Source organism: Tenrec ecaudatus, chromosome 2 (genome assembly GCF_050624435.1).
Source record: "Tenrec ecaudatus isolate mTenEca1 chromosome 2, mTenEca1.hap1, whole genome shotgun sequence".
NCBI lineage: Eukaryota > Metazoa > Chordata > Mammalia > Afrosoricida > Tenrecidae > Tenrec > Tenrec ecaudatus.
In genome coordinates this window covers 277,436,871-277,447,088 of record NC_134531.1, presented here as the reverse complement: position 1 = coordinate 277,447,088, position 10,218 = coordinate 277,436,871, and the positions used below count along the sequence as shown (strand labels likewise).

At 41.6% G+C, this 10,218-nt stretch overlaps 1 non-coding gene across 1 annotated transcript; it reads left to right on the top strand.

Annotated features, from left to right (window-relative positions):
• The first annotated feature begins 7,681 nt into the window (after window positions 1-7,681).
• Window positions 7,682-7,825, top strand: LOC142441628 (small nucleolar RNA SNORA48). Its single transcript, XR_012782991.1, has one exon. It is a non-coding gene; the product is annotated as a small nucleolar RNA SNORA48 (small nucleolar RNA).
• The last annotated feature ends 2,393 nt before the right edge of the window (window positions 7,826-10,218 follow it).

The window sequence follows — 10,218 nt, the reverse complement described above, 5'->3', positions numbered from 1 at the left end:
TGGGGCTAGTCATTTCAGGCTGGGCTGACGGCTGGAGGCAGCCAGTGACCTCTGTGTGAGTAACCTGGCCCTGCTCCCTGTGCCCTGACCCTTGGGTGAGGCTGGAACACTACAGTTCACACCCATTGCTTAATCCCTCTGACTCTTACCTAAACTTTTTTTTTAATGGGCGGGGCATGGAAGGAAGAAGAGAGAAGATGGCCAAATAACCTGAGGGATGATGGAGTTTCCTGGGGAGAACAAAGGTACCTCAGTTCTATAAAGGTAGAAGATTAAAAGGGTGATAAGCCCTTTAGAATGGAGAACTGAACGCCAGCCTCTGAATGTGTTGAGGAGCTCTGGTGGTGTTCAGAGTGAGGTGCTGGGTTGTTCACCACAAGGTTGGCAGTTCTAATTCAGCAAATGCTCTCCATAAAATTTTAGCCTTGAAATTTGCTATCACATTTGAACCTCAATTTGAAATTTGAGTCTCAATCAACTTGATAACAGTGAGTTTGTTTGGGGGGCTTTAGTTTGTCTTGAGAACAATGGCTCATTAGCAGCTAAGTGGGCCAGAAGAGGGAAGAAAATGAACATGGACCCTTCAGTGCCCTAAGAAGTTGAAAGATGAGTGAAATGCCATTTGTTTGTAAGGACTTCTTGGAGGCAGGCCTCCCAGCGCTAGGGCCATTTCCTGCATGATTGTAGTGGGGAACTCTTCCAAGCAGCTGCGAAGGTGCAGGGAAGGAACACACTGGTTTGCTAACTCACATGAAAAAATCTCCAACCCAAACTCACCAACAACCCTAAAAACCCCAACCAAACTCATTGCCACCAAGTTGATTTCAACTCATAGCTATCCCATAAGAAATGGTGGAACTACCTCAATGGGTTTCCCACCTGGAACTCTTCATGGGAGTATAGAATCTCGTCCTTCTCCTGGGGAGCAGCTGGTGGTTTCCTCTGCTGTCCTTGGGATCACAGTCTGACTTATCCACTACATCACCAACACAATGTAGTATAGAGTAAAACTGCTCTGTTTGGGTTTTCAAGGCTGTAAATCTTTTTGGCAGTAGAAAGCCTTCATATTTCTCCGATGGGTGGGTTCAAACTGCTGACCTTGAGACCATAAGATTTCAAATAAAGCAAAAGTTCATCATTTCCTATGATATATATTTTAAACATTTTATTAGGGGCTCATACAACTCTTATCACAATCCATACATATACATACATCAATTGTATAAAGCACATCTGTACATTCCTTGCCCTAATAATTTTCTTTCTTTTTTTTTCCTTTTCTTTTTTTACATTTTATTAGGGGCTCATACAACTCTTATCACAATCCATACATATACATACATCAATTGTATAAAGCACATCCGCACATTCCCTGCCCCAATCATTCTCAAAGCATTTGCTCTCCACTTAAGCCCTTTGCATCAGGTCCTCATTTTTTCCCCTCCCTCTCCGCTCCCCCTCCCCCATGTACCCTTGGTAATTTATACATCATTATTTTGTCATATCTTGCCCTATCCAGAGTCTTCCTATGATATTTTTGCAGGTGACATTGGTAGGATTCTTGCCTGTCATGTGGGAACCCTGGGTTTGATTTCCAGACAATGCACTTCAAGCACAGCCAGTTGCCATCATCAGTGAAGGTTGTGTGGTGAACAGTTGCAGCTGAACTTTTAGACTAAGATGGACTGTGAAGAAAAGCTTGATGGTCCATTGATGAAAAGCAGCCAATGAAAACCCCTACAGATCATAGAAGCCAATCTCTTAGGCATGAGGTCGCCATACATTGAGGGCCAATCCAACAGCAACCGACAAGAGCAAAAACAGACCATATGACAGATATTTGGATTTTAACTCAATGTATTTCCTTTTCCCTTTCAATTCACGTTGAAGAAACCAGCATGAAACCTTGTGAATAGGTTTATCACAAAACATTCTCTTGTGTCTTGGGGTCCTGGATGCTCATTCAGAAGCTGGCTAACTACACCAACTTTAAGCAGATACTCTGTCAACTAAGTTATCCTAGTCCAGAAGTCCCTGAATGGCCAGGCCTGGAAGAGAAGAAGTGTGGTTAGTGAAGCTCTGAGTTTCCAGATGGCATAAAGGAAATTACAGCCCTGATGCAGCATGTTTCTCAGCCAGCATTCCTAGAAGAGCCCTTTCCCATTGGCTCCCAACAGTCTTCCCCTACACTTCTCTGCCCTTGATTGGATCCATCCCAACTCGTGGTGGCCTCGTGAGTTTTTCTTGTTTGTTTTTAACTTTAAGAAATTATTTTGTCGGGGATCTTACAGCCCTTATAACAATCCATACATCGGTTCTCATGAATTTTTGACACCTGGTTTTACACACAGTTGCCAGACCTTCCCTCTGAGGCACCGCTGTTGAATTAGAGTCTCCAAGGATTTGGTTAACACTTGAGTGAATCTATTATTTACACTACCTAGGAACTTCCTAGATCTTACACACCCAGCTCTTTTGATTTCTGATTACCTGGGGAAGCAAGTGCTTATCGCGAGTACACCAATACAGAAGAACATCCACTCATTCATCCTCTGTAGGAAAGACCCCAAGATGGACATCTTTCCAATCGATACCCTACCTCTTCTTCTCCCTCCCACTTTTACCTTCCTTTGTTTGTTTTCTTTTTGGTAGGAACTGTTCAACCTCAGTTACATGTTCAAAAGAAGATTTAAATTGGAGCAATTGTTAGTTTTTACATGTCCTTCCTAACATCTGAAGATCATGAAGAATCCTTAGAGATTGACTGATTAAGTCATCAGCTCCTTCACCTGGTTTGTAATATGCAAAGTGAAGAAGCCAAGAATGCAGAGGCCAAAAGGATGCCTCATTTTCCATGGAGAAGCTCATGGTCTAAGCAAAACCAGACGCGAAAACAAAGTTTGAATGTAAATCATGGCTCCCAAATTCAAGTGTGTGTGTGTGTGTGTGTGTGAGAGAGAGAGAGAGAGAGAGAGAGAGAGAGAGAGAGAGAGAGAGAGAGAGAGAGAGAGAGAGAGAGAGAGAGGTGATGAAAAGAGATAAGGCTAGGAAAGTGTTTGGAGATAAATTTTGAAGGGACTTGAAGTTGAAGTGGATTTCTAAAGTGAGTACAGAGAGTTTACAGTCTCTGCCTACATTGTGGTATGGAGGGCGATCTTTGGATTTTGTAGTTCACTGGACTTCGCTTGAAATTCCAACTCTACCATTTTCTCGCCAGATGAACCTGGGCCTATTTCCTCTCGGTAAAATACACACATTAATGACAGCACCCTACCTCCAAAGCTTTTTGTTATAACTGAGTGAGTCACTCTATGTAAAACATCCAGTGACTCCCAGGAGCACAGTGTGTTATAAATAAATACTAACTAATAACCATAACTTTTCAATTCAACTTCATGTCACTGGAACCATAGCAAACCGGAGAATACCACCATACCGTCTTGCCAGTTTGTGATTTGTAAAAACCTTAAGAGCTCAGAATATAAATCTCTCTTTGGATAAAACATACTGATGTAAGAATTGTATAATTGTGGATGATAATGGCCTAAATGCCAAAATATGAGCATTAGAATCAGTATATGGGGACAGGGCTTTGAAAAATTGCCCAGCGTGCAGGCAGGGTCTGGCATGCAGACACTTACCCAGCGCATCGAGTCTATAAGTGCTGTGGTGGCTATGTGGGTTATTACCAAGCTGGCAGCCTTGCCATCAGGCTATCAAATACTAGCTGGGTCAACCACGATGGATGAGTTTTTACCAAAACTTGGAGACTAATATAAACTGGGAAGAAAGCCCCGCCATTCAATTTTTTGGTAAGTATCCAGTAAATTCTAATGGGTCATACTAGAACATTGTTTGATCTCGCACTGGAAGATGAGTCCCCAGGGTTGGAACGAAGCAAAGGATTGCAGCATCCCAACAATCATGCGGAAGATCCAGGATCTGACCTCCTTCTGTTCTGTGACCGAGGGTCAACAGGAAAGGACGCCAACTAGCAGCGACAAACAGCATGATCCTAATCTACACACAAGGAAAGTTTCTGCTCAGGGATCGCTTGGGTTGTTTGCAATATCAGGAGTAGCTCGAAATGCCATGGTTTTCGGTATTTTTTCTTAATTCTAAAAATGACATGCAGAACCTGAAGTATCTCATTGCAACTGTGTATTCAGATCCCAACTGCAGCCTGGGGAACTCTGGATTACGTAAGGATTAACCTAAGCCTGACTGACCCCGGCTGCATCGGGAAGCCTTGCTTATGAAAGAAGGCGCTCGGTTTGGACAAGTCCTTCAGTTGGGCAGAGGATCTTCTTTCTTGTGCAATTGGCAATTCCCACCCCTCCCTTAAAATGTGTTTTGATGAATATATTTGGAGGAAACAACATGAAGTATGAAAAGGAATAAAGTTTATACACTCTCTAAATATCATCTCTCCATGTGATGATTTGCGTTTTACATATTGTTTGTTTATTTTTAAATCCCTTCATTAGGTTAATTGCAAAATCTAAGGTTACCATGGAAGACCTGCAGTTCTTCAGCAGATGTTAGCTCCACATACAGACTGAACAAGTATGGTGTGAGGGGCAACCCTGACACATACCTTTGCCGATTATAAACCAGGCACCGTTCCTTTGCTTTGTTCACATCAGCATAAGCAAGTGCACTGGAATTCCCATTCTTTTCAATGATGTCCATGGTTTGTTATGATCCCCGCCCCCATGCCCACCCAAGATCCTAACTTACTAACTGCCTGCTACTGGACAATACGCATCATCAGTTGCAGATCCAATGATTCTGATCCAGAGGGCTGTAATTGGCTGATTTTAGAAGTAGATCACCAAGCCTTTCTTCCTAGTAACATGCTCAGTATCACAGCACCACAGAAACTTCCAGACCAATAGGAAGTGGGTACACACGAACTACGTTGTCTGGAGATCGATCCCAGTTTTCCACCCAAAAGGTGAGAATGGAGCTACCCTTGTGCTTATGAAGAAGATTTACTGAACCCCAGTTATGGAAAGAGTTGTCTCCAAGGTTGAGAAGTTAGAAATCTATTTTGCATGCAGCAAGGAGCCAGTGAAGGCATAAGAGAGAGTTGTTAACTGAAGTAGATATTTTATGTGCTCTGCAATTGCTCCTGAGCATAGTAGATGGAAGAATGAGGGAGGGTTTGCATTTAAAGAAACCATCTGCAAATCTATTAACAAGAATCTGAGCAAGGGGTAAGGACTGAACACTTCCATCAAGGTATTGACAGCGAGGAGATGGATAGTGTGGGGATAAAAGAGAGTGCAGATCCAGAACCGGTTGGTCATAAGCGAGAGAGAGAGAGAGAGATTTCTAGTTCCAGCAAAGAGCAAAAGCATGTGCTCCCTGAAGTCAGAAGTGTGTTCTATTTTGAACATGTTGATTTTGAGGTGACTTCAGGACAACCCAGTGAAGATGTTCCCTGGGAAGCATGAGGTCACTCTCTCCGGCCTGGCATGTTTCTAACAAGAGCTCCCAAGGGCACAGACTGCAGCCCTGAGTCCTTTGTTGAATTCCGATGTTCTGCATTGTGTTTACCGAACACATACTGGTTCCGCTCTGTACATAGCACCTACCATTTGGCACCCCATAAAGTTATTAGTAACCTCGTCATTCAGCCAGAGAGAAAAGAAATGTGTAAGCTTTTTAATCCAACAGAATGTTCTTCTAACAGAACATCTTTCTAAAATCAGCTTTTTGCTAAGGACTAAAGAGTGGCGTAGGAATAGCCTGAAGTCACCAGTTCCACACACAGGGAAGTAGATTACAGGGGCCTGAGCCCTCACATGCATACATGCATCAGGCTACATTGATATATATTGTTTCTTTGCTAGTTGATGTACCAATATTATACATTGCAAAAGTTTCAAGGACCCTATCTCAGAAGAATGACAGAAAGAAACACACACACACACACGCACAGAACCCTTTTTAATCCTAAAAAAATGGGGGTGGGGCCGAGAGGAAATGGGCAAGCTGGATGCCAAAAGCAATCATGTGTTTTAGATATGCCCTTGGTTGGTATGCTCATAAAAATAATTTACAGGGGAAAGTTGATGTGGAGCCACATCATGTCCTTACAACCAGTCTTCTGACTTCAGTTAAGATAAACAGACATGTGACTAGTGCAGAGGTAAAGAAATAATATGCAGGGAAGTGGATACACAAGGCGTTACAACAGCTGTCTGACCCCATAGGAGAAAGGATAGGCATTTGCTTTTCTGTAGACTCAGAGGCAGGCTGAAAACGGAGCTGCCTTTTTATACCGCAAGTCAGGACCTCTGGATTCTAGCTTTGTCTGTGCCTTAGAAAGATGCTCTGTTCCTAACCTTGGGTAAATCACGTCACCCTCTGCAGTTTCTGCTATAATTTTCTCTCCTTCACCCAGTACCTTCCCTATTGATTCACCACCCCTGCAGCCATCTTTAAGCAATCACACACTAGATATAAAAATTACCTATATATTTTTGGATGATGTATATTTCCTACTGAGACAAGCATCTCTTCTTGTAGCTAATAATGAAAATTGCCAGTGTAGCGCCTGGCTGACTCATGTCAAGATGATCTGAGTAAACTGAAGGTCACTTTCAGCATACTTTACCATGCCTTGGAGGCATAGCTGATAAGCAAAAGAGAAAAGGACAAAGATAAAATTAACTTTTAATTTCCTATCCAAGCTGCACCTGTCAGAAAGAGCGAGCCGAGTAGAAGCCCTTAAAACAGCCAACAGAGAGTTACTGATTAAGCACCCTACCGGATGTAACTTGCCAGAGACAACCAAGCATGCTGATTCTGTTCAGTGCCATCTAGCTGGTTCTGACTCATGGCAATGAAGTTTTCACATAACAGGGAAAAAAGCACTAATTGGGTCTTCCCCGTCTTACAACTCTGGCTGTTTGAGCCACTGTGGTAGCCACGGTGCTGGTCCATCTTGTTAAAGGGTGGCTTCGTTTCTTCTTTTCCTTGTGTGTTGGGCTGCACGATCCGCCTTGTTGGCACTTGGAAACCACCAGCGTCTCTGACGGACGACACTGGGCTTTCTACTCCTTAACCAGTTACAGTCTTGGAGGCTCACGGGGCCTCTCTAAGCCAGCATCAACTCTATGGCTATGAGTTCAGTTTGGGGGGTTTTCTTTTCCTCAGAACCTCTACTGAGCAAGCATGATGCTCTTCTCTAAGAACGAGTCTCCCCGGATAAACTATTGGAAGTATGTGAGACAAAGTCTTTCCCTCGCACTCCGAAGAAACATTCTGGCTCTACAATCTCCAAAGTAATAGCCCTACCTCTGAGAGCAGAAAAGCTCCTGTGACAGAGTTTCCTATTTCGTCTCAGTCCAAAAATCTTTCAGCCCCAAAGTCGATGAATAAACAAACAAATCAGGTACACTAATTTTCTCTTCGGAATCGTGTTTTTCCATGTTATTTACATGCTGATATATGACATTATTTAGCATAATGTGCAGCAATTTTCTCAAGCTCAAAGGTATTAGCCACGAAACCTTCCTCTGTAATTCATTTTTGTAACTCTATAGCATCATCAGAAATGTGACTAAACAATCTGATTTTCAAAATCTTATTTATTTCATAAAATGGAATAAATAGTTTTGGTTTAGAGCATTAGCTATAAACACCACCTCACATAATATGTATATATCTTATCCCCTGGCTATGGGCAAAGAGACACCCGATTGGTGGTGGTGCTCTTATATCAGTCAGGGGCAGAGCAGACTGGCAGCCCTTTGTTCATCCTAGCTTGATGCCTAGATCGTGGCCAGAGCTCTTTCATGCCTAGGGCACATTAAAAAATATATATGTATATATCTTAACCACAGGAAATTAATTGATTTAGTAGAATATCCCATCCAAAAGTGAACTGTGAAATAACTCTATTTCAAACAATATATTTAAAAACAATTTTTGAATTTGTAATTTTCTTATGCAAATTTTTAATTTTTCCAAAGGATATTATAATTCTGACAATTTGATGATTACAAGCAACTTATGTCCTTGTCATCAAAAAAGCCCAAATTGGCATTGAAAAAATATATATGTATGATTGTTTTATTGCCTTAAATTTATTATTTTAATTTTCAAAACTTAAAAGCATTCTATTGCATCTAATTTTAATCTGATACTGTAACAATGATTGTTTACTATTGTAAGATGCCTGACTACTGTATAAAAAAGTGTTACATCAGTTATAACCTTTTCAATATGTAGGATTTCAAATTAATAGTCATGGAGCATTTGAGCAAAATGCACAAATCCTGGCTTTAGATTTGAGAAGCTCTGAAACTAGTAAGGGGGTACCTCTCAAAACAGATTGAACTAGAGAGCTAAAGAAACACCATCAATTGTATCATAACAGAGCACAATTCACAATGAAACAGAAACAGGATAAAAACTCCAAAGTGGAATAATAATCTTGAGCTCAAAAAAATATATAGCAGGTAAAGCACAAATACTCTGAACACCTGATTTTCAGTTTCTAAATTTTTCAAATGGGAAACCTGGACTGTTAATTAGAAGCCCTAGTTAAAGTGAATGAGGAAATACCAGAGGCATTAGACAATTCTTATTTAACTTTTTGAGAACTGGAATTCTTAAATATGTTTTTATTTCTTATTTTATTAATGGTACTAGTATGCTGCCCACAACTTGGCTATAAGCTTGTAGTACTATGATAATTTGTATGTTATGTGATGCTTCAAGCTACAGAGCTTCCAGGGTAAGACAGTCTGGAAAAAGAAAGTGGCAGTTGACATCTGAAAAAGAAAAACGAGTCACAGAAAACCTTATTGGAATGGAACACTGCGGGATATGGTGTCCAAAGGTGAGCCCTTCAAGTTGGAAGGCACTCGGAATAGGGCTAGAGAAAAGCTCTCCTCAGAGGGTTGGTCTTCATGATGAGAATGGAGCACCGCTGCCATTTTCAGGACCTACATTTGTTGATGTGTAACAATAAGAAAAACCTGCTGCAAACACGCATTAACAATCAGTCACAGGAGATAGTATGACTCAATGAAAATGGGAAGTTGCATACAAATGAAATAGACCACATAAAGATTGATATCCTAGGAACTGCTGTTGTTACGTGCTTTCAAGTCACATTCAACTCACAGCAACCCTCCATACAACACAGCGGGACACTGCCTGATCCAGTGCCATCATCACAATTGTTACTCTTGAGCCATTGTAGCTGGAACTGGGTCAATCCATGTCATGGAGGGTCATTCTCTTCTTTGCTGTCCCTCTACTTCACCAAGCATGACATCCTTCTCCAAGGTCGGGTCTCTCGACAGACAATATGGCCAACGTACTTGAGATAAAGTCTCTCCATCATTGCCTTTAAGGAGCTGTACTTTTCCAAGACAGATTGGTTTGTGTCTCAAGCAGTCCAGGATGATTTCAATATTCTTCACCAACACTGTAATTCATATGTGTCAATTCTTCTGCTGTCTTCCTTATTAATTGTTCAGTTTTCACATTCATATGAGGATATTGAAAATAACTTGGCTTAGATCAAGTGCATCTTAGTCCTCCAAGTGATATTTTAGCATTTTAACACTTTAAAAAAATTTTAATCATTTTATTAGGGACTCATACGATTCTTATCACAATCCATACATACATCAATTGTGTAAAGCACATTTGTACATTCATTGCCCTCATCATTTTTAAAACATCTGCTCTCCACCCAAGCCCCTGGCATCAGCTCCTCATTTTTCCCCTCTCTCCCCACGCCCCCTTCCCTCATAAACCCTTGATAATTTACAAATTATTATTTTTTCATGTCTTTCACTGCCCAACATCTCCCTTCATCCACTTTTCTGTGGTCCATCCCCCAGAGAGAAGGCTATATGTAGATCCTTGTAATCAGTTTCCCCTTTCCAACCCACCCTCTCTCAACTCTTCCAGTATTCCACTCACACCACTGGTCCTGAAAGGATCATCCGCCCTGGATTCCCTGTGTTTCCAGTTCCTATCTGTACCAGTATACATCCTCTGGTCTAGCCAGATTTGTAAGGTAGAATTGGGATCATGATGGTGGGGGTGGAGAAAGCATTTAGGAACTAGAGGAAAGGTGTATGTTTCGTCGTTGCTACATTGCAGCCTGACTGGCTGGTCTCCTCCCTGCGACCCTTCTGTAAGGGGATGTCCAGTGACCTACAAATTAGTCTTGGGTCTCCACTC